The sequence below is a fragment of the Rosa chinensis genome, chromosome 1, assembly GCF_002994745.2.
Source record: "Rosa chinensis cultivar Old Blush chromosome 1, RchiOBHm-V2, whole genome shotgun sequence".
NCBI lineage: Eukaryota > Viridiplantae > Streptophyta > Magnoliopsida > Rosales > Rosaceae > Rosa > Rosa chinensis.
The window spans coordinates 32,038,124-32,056,463 of NC_037088.1; the positions used below are offsets into that span (position 1 = coordinate 32,038,124).

Below are 18,340 nucleotides of genomic sequence, written 5' to 3' on the forward strand. Positions count from 1 at the left end.
TAGATTTGTCTAGGTCTGATTATCGTATTTTCGTAGACCAGCAAATGTCTTTTCAACTATCTATAGTCTATTTTTGGATGTAGATGAAGTTGACATTTATATCTATTTATATGTAAATTCTATAAATTAATTATTTAAAAAAATAATAATTTCTTTTCCAGGATATCTCCAATGTGTTTCTCGATATTTTTGATATCTCCATTTTTCAAAGTCCGATAGATATGTATGACCGACATTTTAATCCTTAATGGTAACTTCTATCATTGTGATATAAAAGCCAATATATCACTGCCCAAGCATAGAGAACCAGTAGCTATTCATGAAACAATGAATTTCCAAAAACTACTTAAATTAGTTCATGAAATCAGTCAATTACATCTTCAAAGTGGGTATATACATTGCTTGCACAGAGTATACCTATATAAATTGCTTGCAAAGAGTATACCGGGCAAATTATCAATGCATTTTCGCATTGTTGATGGACCACTATGACAAGGCCTCTAAAGAACGGAAATGTAGAGGAGTTCCATAGCTGCCAACTTAAGAAATTGATTTAGAGTTATTTACCAATAGGGTAAAGATTACAGCTCAAAGTACCATGCGCAGAGACAACTGTAGTCAGCACCATACGGACCACTAACCTATATGACATGCTAAAATAAACATTAAAATTATAAATAATTACAAGATCACCACTACTTCAAATGGTCTTAAAATACAGTGCAACCACACATCTTCTATCACACTAAACTTATATAGTAAGCGATTATTCAAACTAACCATTTAAACAAATTGGCCTATAAAAATTCAAAACTATATCCCCGTATTTTTGCCCACCAATAACAATCCACCAAAAGTATCCAACAATAATATTTGCATTTTTATTTCTATAAATACTTCTCAAACTACATTTGGCCAAATTGTGAATTATACAACCACAAGTACTTTTGTCTTGTACCATGTAGCTGGTCAAATGGCCTTTAATGCTTTTTGAAAAGCAAGTAAAGTGTTACATATCATTTACAAATCTAACTCAAAAATCCAAATCTAAGGATCTTAATCTTCTCAACAGCTACCCTTCATCACTATTACAGCAAGAATCTACATATTACTAGTCTTCAATAATAAATAGTCAGACAATTTTTTTCAAATCAATCTAAAGCGGAAAGGCCTGCAAAACAACATAATAAGGCAACTGTCAGTGACTACAAATATGAAAACAATGCTCTTGACACCGATTAGCAAACAAATGCTACCGAGGCTTAACAACAAATAATACTACTGAAGTTCAATAGCGAATAATGATATGTGAATCAATAGCAATTTACTTTCTCAAAACACAATAACTCAAAGCAAATACATAATTGTGTCTTTTTTTATTTGAGTGAAACCAACACTCCTTTTTTTTGCAAACCAGATCTCCCTCCCTCTTTGCTTTTGCAAACCACATCTCCCCCTCTCTTTTGCATGAGTGTTTTTACAATGTACATGTTCAAAATAAAAGAATCACGCTACTGGTGATAACAATACTGCAAAATTGTAAATAATGCTACTGAGCTTCAATAGCAAATCATAATGTGTGAGTAGATAAAAAATTTACTTTCTCAAAACACAGGAACTCAAAGCAAATACAAAATTGTCTTTTATTTTATTTTATTATTATTATTATTATTATTTTTTCTGACAATCGATGAGAATCACACAACTATGCCTAATAGGATAGCTAGTGCTGCTGGTGATAGTAAAAATGGCTACTAACAGTCAGCAGCAAATAAATGTATTGCTACTATACCGCCAACAGTAAATATAAATTTTGTTACTAACTGTCAATAGGAAAAAAGATTGTGTCACACTATCATCAATCTAAAATAGGACAGTGCAACTGAATGTCGATAACAATATGATAGTGCTTATGACACAATATCAATTAGGATAGTGCTACTGACAGTCAATAGCAAATGCATATATAATTATGAATAGCATATGCAATTCGACTATTCATGGTCATTAATAAATACAAATATTTCTAATGACAGAGATAACAAAGAAAATATAATTTTACAAACCCCAGAAATTGAGAACAAATAGCATTTGAAAACTTGATTTACTACATACAATAATGTATAACAATCAAGTTCTTAAAATAGAGAACGCATTAGACAAAAGCAACAAAGGTCTTGCTCACAGTACAACCACAACATCAATATGATACCTGTATTGCTTTAATTTTCTGCATAAGCATCTAAGTTGCTTGATGTACTCAATGAAACTTGGAATGATTGCAGTAATTCCCCTGCATATGAAAGCGAATAATAAGGGAAAGCTTCTCTCACCAAACCACAAAGTAGCTAGATAGGAGAGCAATTAAGAAACATAAGACAAATATATCTTTTCAATCTTCTAAATTTCACAAATGTCTCATCATCCCTAGACGCAAAACTGATAGGATGAGTTTGATAATACCATGGACAAAATCAAAGACTCAAAGCCAATTTAGATAAGAAAAAATGCAAAAATAAAAAAATAAGTCTACATACAGAATAATCATGATCGAAGGTGAATCAAAGCCGTTTTGATCCATGCAACAATAATAGAATCCACATAAGTAATAAGCAACATAAAACTAATGGATTGTATGGTACATGCAGACCAGGTGAGACCAAAACGACATATTTCTATTACAGAAAAGTCAAAAAGCTGCTCGGCTGCTCCCTACATCAACTCATCCCTTTCGTAGCCTTGCATGCAAAACCATGCAAAATCTTGAGGCCAGTTATCGGGCATTCAAAGCTTTCAAGATCTTTATACTCTATAGTCTAATCTACAACTTGTCTCGGTGCTCAAACATAAACAAAGGGACACTCTGATAACCTTTTACATTTCAATGTTATGGTAAATTACATATCAGCTTCATTTACTGCATCCATGTTTGTGCGTGTGATCATTTCCTGCAACTAATATTGCAAAAATTCTTTGTTTATGGACAAATGTACAAAACCACAAATTGAAACGATAACAGGAGTACAAGACTGGTATTCGTATTGAAAGCACACAATTGTAGACTCAAATACTTGGATGAAGGATGACCACATGTTTAATTTTGAAACTTTTGATTTTGGTACACCCAAATACTTAGATGAAGGATGCAAGCGATTCAAATTCTTGAGCCAATCAATACATATCGCAAAGATTCTTTGTATCTGGAACTCTTCCATATACATGTATGAACAATAAGTTAATTTTTTTTTATTAACAATAAGTTAATAATTTTTTGTTTTTGTTTTTTGATGAAAGAAACAAAACAAGAAAATAGACTACAGAGAGAAACCTCTAGGCACTCCCCATAAGTTAATTTTGTTGGAATTCAAGTCCTCCAACAATATTGTTCAAAGTCGACTACTCCTTTCATTGAAGTCAATAAATAAGACATTGATTTGGAAGTGGAACCACTAATGACATGCAACCAAATTGCAACCTCTAATCCTCTTATCTCATTGCAACTTCACAAGCCTCCGTCAGACTATCATTATAAGTTTACATCGTTTTACTTGGTCTTGGTCTGAATCATCTTTTCGCGTTGTGACTTCCTTTTCTTGTATTGCCTAGGAAATCGCCATCTCTAAACCAGTGGGTCTAGTTTTACAACTTTTTTCTATGCAAGTGAGTGCTTTTGAATTCAACTCAAGGACGAGTAGCTATTGTGTAATTTAATTTATAAAAAATATAATATTTAGTGACAACTTTTTTATTTTCTTTATGTTTTTTGAAGAAAATTTCACTAAAACTCGAACAAAATAGATCTACTACACAAGCAGCTGACCAGGAGTTCACACTGGAAGAAGAAAAAGTATAACAGATATCAAACATTACAAATCCAAACTCAGAACTAGAAGATCCCAAGTAATAGAAGCCTTCCAGTTTAAAATATATTAGACAGTTTACAATTATGTCGTAAACTACAGTTTCACAAACCTGGATGCTTCGAACTTAATTGTTCACAATGGACTCTACTAAAGGCTTTTGTACAACCCGTCTCGTATGACGCTTTCTCCTCAAGAATGGTCAGGGCACTGCATATAAACATAAACAAAGAATTTAAAAAATGGTGCTGCAGCCACAAGAGACAGAACATAAACAGAGTAGGCTACAACAGACTAGCCTATAAAAGACTCCTAGTCCACAGCTTTTGTTTCTTGTTTATTGTTCCCTATTCCAATAGAAAGTTCAATTCTTATAAAAACAGATGGTGCTTCAGCCACTTTTTTTTTTTCACAAGTTGAAGACAACCTCTTTGGACACTATATGAACCTGAAATTTTTTTACCAGGATTAAAACAGCATTGATGATCCAGGGTAGGTAGAAACCAATTGATTAAAACAAGTTGTGGCATTTGTATACATGAAATATCTGCATGGAGTTAATATATTATATAAAGAGATAATCATTAATATGCAATAGGATTGAAGATCTAATTTGATCAAGAAACCTTACACATTACTAAGACCTAGCTCTTTAGCCCAGACATCAGCATGCTTGAACATCTACATCAGGAAAAGAAAAACATTTACTATATTTAACAGATGTAATATTGAAACAAGGTATGAGGATCAATTGATTATACAATAACTTAATCAGAAGAACTTTCGAGTGTATCAAAATTAGCCCAAGAGTTTTTCTGTCATATTTCCAGTCCCAAATAATATCTCACAATTAATTGTATTGTAAGGTACTGCCCTCCCTCCCTCCCTCCCTCACACACACACAATGATGATAATAAACACCTTAAAACATGAAGGACAATTTGAAATACTGTCCCAATAAAATGAGCAATAGTTATGATAATACTAACGAATACTGACGCCTCTACCTTAGGAGGTAGTTTAGCCTTCCGCATTACAGAAGAGGAAGAGGAATTGTCCATTAAATGTAACACCAAAACACAAGCTGAGTGCGTGTGTGTGAGTAAGTAAGGTAAGCAGCCATCCCATTGCATAAATTAGTAGATATAGCAATTTTCTAAGATCGCTAAGAATAAAGTCAGATAGCTCAGTATACCCAAAGTGTTAAAAAGAGGCAATAGGGCTCCAATAGATCTGTTAATATCATTCATAATATGTTTAACAAAGAGCTGTGGATCAAGAAACCTTACACATTCTTTGTATCTGGAACTCTTCCATATAGTTGTATGAACAATAAGTTAATTTTGTTGGAATTCAAGTCCTCCAACAATGTTGTTCAATGTTGACTACTCCTTTCATTGAAGTCAATAAATAAGACATTGATTTGGAAGTTGGAACCACTAATGACATGCAACTAAATTGCAACCTCTAAACCTCTTATCTCATTGCAACTTCACAAGCCTCCGTCAGACTGTCATCATAAGTTTACATCGTTTTACTTGGTCTTGGTCTGAATCATCGTTTCGTGCTGTGACTTCTTTTTCTTGTATTGCCTAGGAAATTGCCATCTCTAAACCAGTCGGTCTAATTTTACAACTTTTTTCTATGCAAGTGGGTGCTCTTGAATTCAACTCAAGGACGAGTAGCTATTGTGTAATTTAATTTATTAAAAATATAATATTTAGTGCGTAAATTGTCTAAATTCCAGAAATTATTGTACTGTTGTTTGTCCCCAATTCTATTAATAAATGCAATATTTTGTTTGTCTTCAGTAAATGTAATCAGTTCAATTATAGTTTTGAAGGATAGAGCGTCAAAATTAATTCCAATTTTAAGCACTTGGGGTTATCTCAATTCTCAAGTGGTGGGGGGGTTTTTGGTACTAAGCTTTTAGATCTTTATACTCTATAGTCTAATCTACAACTTGTCTCAGTGCTCAAACATAAACTAAGGGACATCCTAATAACCTTTTACCTGTCAATGTTATGGCCTTTCAAGTTTTTATTTTCTTTATGTTTTTTGAAGAAAATTTCACTAAAACAAAATAGATCTACCACACAAGCAGCTGACCAGGAGTTCACACTAAAGAAGAAAAAGTATAACAGATATCGAACATTACAAATCCAAACTCAGAACTAGAAGATCCCAAGTAATAGAAGCCTTCCAGATTAAAATATACTAGACAGTTTACAATTATGTCGTAAACTACAGTTTCACAAACCTCGATGATTCGAACTTAATTGTTCACAATGGACTCTACTAAAGGTTTCTGTACAACCCGTCTCTTATGATGCTTTCTCTGAAGTATGGTCTGGGCACCGCATATAAACATAAAAAAAGAATTTAAAAAATGGTGCTGCAACCACAAGAGACAAAACATAAACAGAGTAGACTACAACAGACTAGCCTATAAAAGACTTCTAGTCCACAGCTTTTGTTTCTTGTTTATTGTTCCCTATTCCAATAGAAAGTTCATTTCTTATAAAAACAGATGGTGCTTCAGCCACTTTTTTTTTTCACAAGTTGAAGACAACCTCTTTGGACACTATATGAACCTGAAAATTTTTTAGTGTACCAGGATTAAAACAGCATCGATGATCCAGGGTAGGTAGAAACCAATTGATTAAAACAAGTTGTGGCATTTGTATACATGAAATATCTGCATGGAGTTAATATATTATATAAAGAGATAATCAATAATATGCAATAGGATTGAAGACCTAATTTGATCAAGAAACCTTACACATTACTAAGACCTAGCTCTTTAGCCCAGACATCAACATGCTTGACCATCTGCATCAGGAAAAGAAAAACAATACTATATTTAACAGACGTAAAATTGAAACGAGGAATGAGGATCAATTGATTACACAATAACTTAATCAGAAGAACTTTCGAGTGTATCAAAATTAGCCCAAGAGTTTTTCTGTCGTATTTCCAGTCCCAAATAATATCTCACAATTAATTGTATTGTATGGTACTGCCCTCCCTCCCTCCCTCCCTCACACACACACACACACACAACGATGATGATAAACACCTTAAAACATGAAGGACAATTTGAAATACTGTCCCAATAAAATGAGCAATGGTTATGATAATACTAACGAATACTAACGCCTCTACCTTAGGAGGTAGTTTAACCTTCCGCATTACAGAAGAGGGAGAGGAATTGTCCATTAAATGTAATACCAAAAAACAAGCTGAATGTGTGTTTGCGAGAGTAAGTAATAAGTAAGGTAAGCAGCCATCTCGTAGCATAAATGAGTAGATACAGCAATTTTCTAAGATCACTAAGAATAAAGTCAGATAGCTCAGTACACCCAAAGTGTTAAAAAGAGGCAATAGGGCTCCAACAGATCTGTTAATATCATTCATAATATGTTTAACAAAGAGCTGTGGATATGGGCATCCCTTGAGCAAGGGCTATGATAATATTCACAGAAGATGCAAAACTGATGCAGGACCTTTGCTTAGTTGCAAGTGCATGAGCCCCAAAAATCAATAACATTATGGAAAATTGTTAAATTTTGTAAAACTAATCATGCTACATGCTAACTTCACCATGTGAATATCTCTATTTTTGAGATAAGAGACCACACAGACCTATGGCCATATTTATCCTTTGGCAATATGCCCCTTGATATATAAGCATAGTACATGTATCAATATATAAGCTTTTCTTTATCTGTATGTGAATGAAGCATCTATTGTTAAGAAATAAGAACTACCTTGCATGTTGACATAATTAACTATTGTCCACAAAAACATTCTTACTCCATGATCATGATGTATTGATGTGCGTGCTAATTGCTAAATGGTTTGCCAGAGAGTTTTGTGCTACTTGTGATATATCACAGGATGGGAGAGAGTGAGCAGTGATGTCCTAGGACAAAAGGTTTATGGAAAAGTTTGGTCTAAAACTAACACTCCCTAAACAACTTCCTGTTTTGTATCTATGAGGTTGTACAGCTCTATGACTAAAGTCAAGTAGCTCGATAAACATTCCATAAATGCTAAATATTAAAAAGGAAGCGTGCAACAGATCTGTAGTTATAAATTCATAAGACGGGTTAATCAAGAGCTGTTGATCATGATAAGATTTCTATTAGAATCATCATCCATATTGAGTCATACATTAAACATAACAGATAAAAAGATTTAACCAAACCCCAACTTCTTCTTTACCTGAATTAAAATTATTGTTCTTGGCATCGAATTGAAGAACCGAAATCTGGAGTAAATGCTAATTGCTTATAATTGAGAATCACTCCGACTACAATTATCAATGGACATGAGAGAGAGTTCATTAGTAAAGGAATAAGAATGGTACCCCTTCCAATATCCACCACCAGTGCCCATCGATCTTGGGTCCCTGAAGACTTGATTCCAATAAGGTACTTCTACTGGCACCTACCCCATTGGAAAAAAGGAAAACAGATTATTAAGCATCAGGATGTAACAATTGTGATGACAACTTTTATCATGTGCAGCTAACAAACTCTATTGTAAATCTAAGAGTGAAAAAGAAGAACACCCTTAGAGTTCACATAAAGCTAAAGAGGGTCTAAGAGGGTTGACATATGCCTAATTTTGACATGATCCAGTATGAGCTTACATCAAACATACAAATTCTTTTTGAACAAAAAAATACAGAAACATAACTCCTTCAATAATATAATCTACTACAGTAAATTATTGGCAGAAATTTATTAATAAACAAACTGTAAACAACATTTATTTCTTCCCAAAATGAAAAAGAATGGATGTAATAACAAAATACCGACCTGAGAAACATTGTGGGTGAGATCAAGGTCAGCATATTCCAAGGCCACTAGATCTGGGGCTCTAATCAGCATTCTCCAGTAGTATTCTGTTTAGAACACTTTCCCCAGTATCCAAATCACCAACAACCTTAGTAAGGAAAAGATCCCAGGAATCACTGTCAATGTCTCCACTTGACATTGCCATAGATAATACTCTAGTGATTTCAGCTTCCTCTCCTGAGTCACAGAGCCCCTCGATCAACATAGCATAAGTAGACTTGTTTGGCAAACAGCCTTTTTCGAACATCTCGTCCAAAATCCTAATTCCCTCCTTCGCTTTTCCAATCTTACAGAATCCTTTGATCAATACATTATATGTAAAAGAATTCGGAGAACATCCTTTCTCCACCATGTCATCCCACAACCTCCCAGCCTCACCCAACTCCCCCACTTCACACATTCCAGAAATAAGCACGTTGTAAGTCATGACATCAGGAGGCTCACTCATCTCAATCTGATCAAACAATTTCCTGGCTTCCCACATTTCTCCCTTCTTACAAAGCCAGTATATGAGCGTGCCCAATACTGCATTATCCGGTGTGCAATTCTTCTTCAAAAGCCTCTTCCACAGTTCACAAGCATCCTCCACCTTCCCTTCGCAGCACAAAACATCAATCTCCTTACAATAGAGCGCCGAGCTCGGTATATACCTCTTCTCCACCATATCATCAATCATAACCCCATAAGTGACCTCATTGGCGTCAACCCCATTATCCTCCATCTCATCCATAACCTTAATAGCCTCAACCAGCTTCCCCTGCTTCACATACCCATCCATCAATATAGTATATGTACTCACATCAGGAAACCACCCTCTATCCAAAATCTCACCAAACACCCTCTTGGCACCAACCATATCGTGCCGCGACACATAACCACCCAAATTGGTAGTAAAAGTCACCACATTGGGCACAAATCCCATCGCAGGCATTTCACGAGTGAACCAATCCATACTAGTGATTCTGAACCAAAGCGTTCAGCAACGCATTCAAGGACCTCACAGATCGCTGGACACCGAATTTCGGAATGGTGATAAATGTCTTCAATGCGAGTTTAGGGCGTGAAACGACGCTGTAGTTGCAGATTAGGGAGATGAAGAGGTCCGCGATGCATCGGAGATTCAAACTGCGGAGGTCGGAGAGGAGGGGGTCGATGAGGTGAAAAGCGCGGGAGCGGAGGAGGCGGCAGATGATTACGTGGTAGGTGTGGCAATTATGGTGAAATCCGGGGTGGTATTTGGAGGTGGTGGGGCCAGTCTTGGATCGGAGGGGTGACGGTGTAGGAAGGGAGGAAATCGACAGCGGAGGTGGAGAAGGGGACGACGGTGATTGAGCGGAGGAGAGGGAAGGGTTTGGTGATTGAGCCGATGGTGTGAAGTGTGAACTAGTGTTGAAGACGATGGGAAAGGCCATGTGTAACCGAAATATGAACCGTGGGAAAAGTGAAATTAACTGTTTGCCCCAGTAACTTTCCAACTTTTATAAATTTCACCCTAGTTATTTTTTTTAATTACCCTCAGTAAGGTGCCAACTAGAGGTGGCAAACGGGCCGGCCCGGCCCATTTTAAGCGGGCCTAGTCGTGCTTCGTGCCGTGCTTGGGCCGGCCCATTTATTATCGTGCCGGGCTCGTGCCGGGTCAATAACGGGCCGTGCTCGTGCCTACCCACTATAAAGCACAATTTTAGAATCTTAATTTGAACAAATAGAAATTAATTTTATTTAACTATTTAGAAAATTAAGATAAATTAAGTTCTACAATGTTTTTCTTAATCTTAGCTTTTTAAGATTAGATTTCTAATAATTTTTTATATTTCACTATAAGAAAGAAAGAAGAAAAAAAAACTCAAAATATATTGTTTTTAGTATATTATTGTGAGATTAATCTTTATTAATATAATGAAGATTTAGTATCTATTATTTTTTCCTTCATTCTATAGTTGTATTATTATGAGATTAGTCTTTATTAATAAATATTAGAAAAAATACTTATGTCAAAATAAGGATATAATGTTTTGTTTCATTATTTTGACAATATAAAAGAAAGTAGTCATAAGATTTTAAATAAAAATGTCTCATATTCAAATCTCATCATTATAGTTTTTTAATTTTTTTTTTTTTTTTAAAATGAAATTTTGTGTGTGTAACGGGCCGGCCCACAATATGTCGTGCTCGGGCCGTGCCGGGCCCATTACGAGCTCGGGCCGGGCCGGGCCAATGGGCCAATATTCTTAGGCCCAGCCCGACCCGTTATTCTAACGTGCTCGGGTCGTGCTGGGCCACTAACGGGCTTGGGCCGTGCCGGGCAGCTTTTAAGCGTGCCGGGCCCGTGCCGTGCTCGTGCTTTGTGGCCCGTTTGCCACCTCTAGTGCCAACAGTGTGACAACGACAATGCTTGCAAGTTATACAAATTACAAATTGTCAAATTGTATCTGGTTGACTTTTTGATGGGACTATGGCTATGTTTGTTATGGCTTGGCTTTTCAGAAAAGCTGGCTTCTGCTTATTTCTGAGAATAAGTAGCTGAAAAGCAAAGCTGCTGAGTATTTGGTAAACTGGCTTTTTATAAGAGCTGTCAGTGGTAGAAGCAGTGACAAAGTGTTTGGTAAATCAAACTGGCTTGTGCTTTTTATTTGTGGAATGACCAAATTGGACATGAGAGATTATTTTGCCTTGATTGTTTGGTATACAATGTTGTTCAATTGCTCTTGTTATTATTTTTAATCTTTATTATGTCCTTATTAATTTTTGTTAACTTTCAATTTTTATAAATTATGGTGACTATATGATTAATATTGGACAATTTTTAAAATAACTTATACAAATATAGTAGTAACATTAATAACAATTGGTTTCTGGTTCACATCAAATGTTCACGTTATTACGCGCATTCATCAAACTTTGAGTAATGCTATTTCTTATTGTTTCCATTTCTTGTGCACCGTGACCATGATATTCTTTTTCTACATCATTATCCATTTCTATCCCACCACTTGACCCATAACCTTCTCTTTCTTCACTGCGGACAAAATGTCTATTACCATGTGCATGTCTCCGTATATAATTATGAAGTGTCATGGTGGCAATGACAATCTGCACTTGCTTATCAAATGAATCAGTGATAAGAAAATGAATCAGCAAGACAAGAAATTTGAATGGTAAAGAGGGGTGTCTAAATTCTTGCATTGCAGTAGCATATACACATGACCAAAACTGGACTGCACATTCATTAAGCCTTGAATTATCACATTGTATGTTGCAATACCAACTGGTATAAAATGATCAAACCAGTTTCTGATAGACCTGTAAAGCTGTACCAACAGAAGGAATAGAATTCCAACGTTCTATAATTTGATTCCAAATCTTCCTACTTTTTACAACCTATTAGCTTCTATCAACATTAATTTTCTATGATGCACGGAAACGCCAAAATGGCCGCGTTTCTCGTATCGAAACGGGAAACGGGTCGGAAACGGGTCGGAAACGCTTGGAAACGCGTATCCTGATTTGGAAACGGTTTGGATACGTCCGTATCCAATCCGGAAACGTAAGAATGTAAATAAATTGGAAACGGTTTGTAGAGTCGAGTCGTTTGAATCGGCGATCTGGGAAGGGGTTTCGGGAGCAGACTTCGGTGACGCTGTGAAGATCAGCAGCGGCGAAAGCTTGACGAACGATGGTGGCATCGCTGGTGGCCGGGTCGGAGGTCCAGAGGAGGAGGGGCTTTCTTAGTTTTTCCCCTCAACTTGAAGCAAAGGCTTGGTGAGGTCCGTGGAGCATGTTAGCCGAACACCTTGAAGGCTTTGAGGAGGTCGATGGCTTGTTGTGGGGAGAGGTCAGATTGCCAGAGAAATTTGCAGATAAGAATGAAACTCAGATAACAGATCTGAGTCGGTGGAGACTGGAGAGAAGGAAAAAAAATTCAAAAATGTTTGAGGATCGGGGCACGTGGAATGAATGGAAATTAAAGAATAGGGATGAATGGTAATTAAAGAAAAGGATAATGGTCTAGGGGCATGGTCTATCTGTCAAGATTGTCTGGGCACGTGGGAAGGTGGGATAAAGGTAGGAACATGGGCACATGGTCTATATAGTCTTTATGTCTCATATTTTTTTTCTTCTGATTATATATATATATATATATATATATTTATATATAAATAATTTATATATATATTTATATTTATATATAAATAATTGGCGTTTCCTTCACGTATCCGTTTCCTATTACATTTAAAATTTTCCGTTTCCACGTTTCCGATCGTATCGTATCCGGAAACTCGTACCCGTTTCGGTGCTTCTTAGTTAATTTTCCATTTACCACAAAAACATGCAGCACACAAAAACAAGAGCAAGAATATCATCTGTCAACGAAATAGACTGATGTTCTCTCATTTAAATCTTGAAAATACAAGGTCAAATGTAAATTCTCAACAGAGAACACCTTATCTCAATAGCTCCCGTTCTACACAAACATTGTCCATTGCTTCTCCCTCACCCAATGCCTCTCAACTACCATTCAAATGTTCCTCATAAACTAAAATTGCCATTACTTTCAACATAAATAAATCAGCAAGAAAAACAAACACAGAAACTATCAAACAGTTGCATTGGAACCAGAGGTGGGAATTAATAGAAACTAATGAGAGCTGCAAAGTAATCAAGTTGGGTGAGCTATTGTTGCGCTATAGCCTATAGGAAGCAGTGGTCTCTATCATCAATGGTTCAATTTTAGAAAAATCAAAGCCTGAAATCGAAAACCTGAAATTGGAAACTGGAAACTGGGTATTCCAAATAAATCTTGAGTGGAAGTGTGGAAACTGGAAACTGGGTATTCCAGATAAAACTTGCAGACAAGAAAATGGATATGAACCCACTTGTTCATCTATTCTCATTACAAAACAAAATTTAACCCAATTCTCAATTCTCAATTCTGAAAAAAAAACTTGTTCATCTATTTCCAATTCTCCAATAAATATACAAACTTGTTCATCTATTCTCATCACAAAACAAAACCCAAAATTTTATCAAATCCAATCCACCCAAAATTTCAGGTTTTCGGGACAGAGAGAAATGAAATCAAACCCATGAAATCAAAATCAAGAACAAAACCTCTTACCGAATTCGATGTGACCACCGGGGAGAGCGAAGATGGAGGAACGACGTCTTAAGAGCACCGAGATGCAACGACTGATGGGTTCTGTGATTAGAGGGAGATCGAAAGGCGGCGACTGTGATGCGTTCTGTGATTAGAGGGAGAATGAAATCGAGATACTGATACATCGAGGGTTTGATGGCAGATGACTGTAATTGGTTCAACCAAAGGAGGGTAGAAACCGGGATTTTAAAAAATTCATTAATATACAGTAAACACCGCTACAGTGCTCAGAGAGCTTCTGGCTTCTAAAAGCTGGGGGGAGCCAGCTTCTGCTTTTAGATAGAAGCTGGGGCAGCTTTTTCCAAAAGCTGAGGATAAGCTCACTCACCAAACGGTTGTTGCTCTTGTGCTTATAAGCGGGGGAGCAAAAAAGCCCCCCCAAACATAGCCTATAAGACATGTCCAAGTGCTTAAGATGTTTCAAGTTGTTAATTGAATCAGGCAATTCCTTAATACTGTACCATGATAACTTTTTTTTTTTTGAGAATGACTAAACTTTTATTCAAATAAGATAAAAATTACACCATATGGGAAAAATCGGTGGTGGAAAATTCCCCACTCTCTTCCCTACTAGAACGAGTTACGGGTCTATCATCACCGATGATATCCATGAGCCAAGAGGGCCCAACCCCTAACCAACTATGACGCCCATTTAACCGGGCTACAAACTGAGCAACACCATGAGCAGCACCATTAGCCACCCTAGAAACATGATGAATACTTCGAATACCAACATACCCCAGTAAGAATTTAATCTTCTCTACTAGCACTCCTTCCACTGCCAGACAATCCTCATCCCCCTCCCTGTTTATCAAATTAACAACCTCTAAACAATCGGTTTCCACCATCTCAGGCTGCTAACCATGCTCTATCATCATCTCAAGCCCCAGGATCACTGCCTGCAACTCAGTAGCACAAGGCTTAAGGCAACTTTGGAGCCGCTCACCCACCACAAGTAGCAATTCACCATCACTTCCCCTTATAACACAACCTATACCAACCTGAGTTCCATTATCAAGGACAGATTCATCACAATTAAGTTTCATCATACCTTGAGATGGAGGAGACCACTTAGCCTAAACAATGGGATTAGACATTGTATCACACCTACCAAGCTGCTCTCGTACTTGCACCGCAAGCAAGTTATTCCAAATAGAATAACATTGCTCATAAATGATCATTGCAGGTCTAGGTTGACCACCATGCACTATCACGTTCCTTTCTTTCCAATTATTCCACATCATAACAACCAAAAGTTTAACTTCATCCACTGACAGAACTTGAATAGCATAATCAAGAAACGAGGAAAAGTCATTCCACGTACCCGGGTCCAATTTCGAATAAAATCTCGCCCTTTCCAACACCGCAACACTAAAAGAACACTCCCATGTTACGTGCAAAGGCGTTTCATCAGCTAATTGACACCTCGGACACAATGAACTGTTCGAAATACGTCTCTGGTAAAGTGACCACATACACGGCATAAAACCAGTCAAACATCTCCATAGAAAATGACTCATCTTAGGAGGGATTTTGAGTTTCCAAAGATGTTTCCAATGATCCGAAACCACCGATAATGGTTGCTGTCCATTCCTTTCCAATCTAGATTCTTTCATTGCCAACCAGTATGCACTCTTCACTGAAAACTTCCCATGCTTGTTTTGATTCCAAATCATTATATCCTAACCATTAAATCGAGTGAGTGGTATTTCAAGAATAGTTTCCACCTCCTGACATGTACCAATCTGCTCCAAACGTTGTACCTCCTAACCACCCTCCTCCTAGATCAGCTCCGCAACTCGGATATTTAAATCCAATCCCGGTTTCCAGGTCACACCAAAACCATGGATGCTCGGAACACATGGATCCTGAAATACTCTGACACTACGACCATATTAAGTCATCCATTAAACATAACAGATAAAAAGATTTAACCAAACCCCAACTTCTTCTTTACCTAAATTAAAATTATTGTTCTTGGCATCGAATTGAAGAACCGAAACTGGAGTAAATGCAAATTGCTTATAATTGAGAATCACTACGACTACAATTATCAATGGACATGAGAGAGAGTTCATTAGTAAAGGAATAAGAATGGTACCCCTTCCAATATCCAATAAGGTACTTCTACTGGCCATCGATCTTGGGTCCCTGAAGACTTGATTCCAATAAGGTACTTCTACTGGCACCTACCCCATTGGAAAAAAGGAAAACAGATTATTAAGCATCAGGATGTAACAATTGTGATGACAACTTTTATCATGTGCAGCTAACAAACTCTATTGTAAATCTAAGAGTGAAAAAGAAGAACACCCTTAGAGTTCACATAAAGCTAAAGAGGTGCTAAGAGGGTTGACATATGCCTAATTTTGACATGATCCAGTATGAGCTTACATCAAACATACAAATTCTTTTTGAACAAAAAAATACAGAAACATAACCCCTTCAATAATATAATCTACTACAGTAAATTATTGGCAGAAATTTATTAATAAACAAACTGTAAACAACATTTATTTCTTCCCAAAATGAAAAAGAATGGATGGAATAACAAAATACCGACCTTAGAAACATTGTGGGTGAGATCAAGGTCAGCATATTCCAAGGCCACTAGATCTGGGGCTCTAATCAGCATTCTCCAGTAGTATTCTGTTTAGAACACTTTCCCCAGTATCCAAATCACCAACAACCTTAGTAAGGAAAAGATCCCAGGAATCACTGTCAATGTCTCCACTTGACATTGCCATAGATATTACTCTAGTGATTTCAGCTTCCTCTCCTGAGTCACAGAGCCCCTCGATCAACATAGCATAAGTAGACTTGTTTGGCAAACAGCCTTTTTCGAACATCTCATCCAAAATCCTAATTCCCTCCTTCGCTTTTCCAATCTTACAGAATCCTTTGATCAATACATTATATGTAAAAGAATTCGGAGAACATCCTTTCTCCACCATGTCATCCTACAACCTCCCAGCCTCACACAACTCCCCACTTCACACATTCCAGAAATAAGCACATTGTCAGTCATGACATCCGGAGGCTCACTCATCTCAATCTGATCAAACAATTTCCTGGCTTCCCACATTTCTCCCTTCTTACAAAGCCAGTATATGAGCGTGCCCAATACTGCATTATCCGGTGTGCAATTCTTCTTCAAAAGCCTCTTCCACAGTTCACAAGCATCCTCCACCTTCCCTTCGCAACACAAAACATCAATCACCTTACAACAGAGCGCCGAGCTCGGTATATACCTCTTCTCTACCATATCATCAAGCAAATTAACCGCTTCGCCCGACTTCTTCTCCTTACAATAAGCTTCAATCATAACCCCATAAGTAACCTCATTGGCGCCAACCCCATTATCCTCCATCTCATCCATAACCTTAATAGCCTCAACCAGCTTCCCCTGCTTCACATACCCATCCATCAATATAGTATATGTACTCACATCAGGAAACCACCCTCTATCCAAAATCTCACCAAACACCCTCTTGGCACCAACCATATCGTGCCGCGACACATAACCACCCAAATTGGTAGTAAAAGTCACCACATTGGGCACAAATCCCATCGCAGGCATTTCACGAGTGAACCAATCCATACTAGTGATTCTGAACCAAAGCGTTCAGCAACGCATTCAAGGACCTCACAGATCGCTGGACACCGAATTTCGGAATGGTGATAAATGTCTTCAATGCGAGTTTGGGGCGTGAAACGACGCTGTAGTTGCAGATTAGGGAGATGAAGAGGTCCGCGCTGCATCGGAGATTCAAGCTGCGGAGGTCGGAGAGGAGGGGGTTGATGAGGTGAAAAGCGCGGGAGCGGAGGAGGCGGCAGATGATTACGTGGTAGGTGTGGCAATTATGGTGAAATCCGGGGTGGTATTTGGAGGTGGTGGGGCCAGTCTTGGATCGGAGGGGTGACGGTGTAGGAAGGGAGGAAATCGACAGCGGAGGTGGAGAAGGGGACGACGGTGATTGAGCGGAGGAGAGGGAAGGGTTTGGTGATTGAGCCGATGGTGTGAAGTGTGAACTAGTGTTGAAGACGATGGGAAAGGCCATGTGTAACCGAAATATGAACCGTGGGAAAAGTGAAATTAACTGTTTGCCCCAGTAACTTTCCAACTTTTATAAATTTCACCGTAGTTATTTTTTTTAATTACCCTCAGTAAGGTGCCAACAGTGTGACAACGACAATGCTTGCAAGTTATACAAATTACAAATTGTCAAATTGTATCTGGTTGACTTTTTGATGGGACTATAAGACATGTCCAAGTGCTTAAGATGTTTTCAGGCAATTCCTTAATACTGTACCATGATAACCTTTTTTTTTTTTTTTGAGAATGACTAAACTTTTATTCAAATAAGATAAAAATTACACCATATGAGAAAAATCGGTGGTGGAAAATTCCGCACTCTCTTCCCTACTAGAACGAGTTACGGGTCTATCATCACCGATGA

General features: G+C 37.4%; 2 pseudogenes; both read right to left on the reverse strand.

Annotated features, from left to right (window-relative positions):
- Window positions 1-857: 857 nt before the first annotated feature.
- LOC112165160 lies at window positions 858-10,152 on the reverse strand (annotated as a pseudogene).
- Window positions 10,153-11,511: 1,359 nt separating this feature from the next.
- On the reverse strand, window positions 11,512-17,967 carry LOC112165169 (annotated as a pseudogene).
- Window positions 17,968-18,340: the final 373 nt, after the last annotated feature.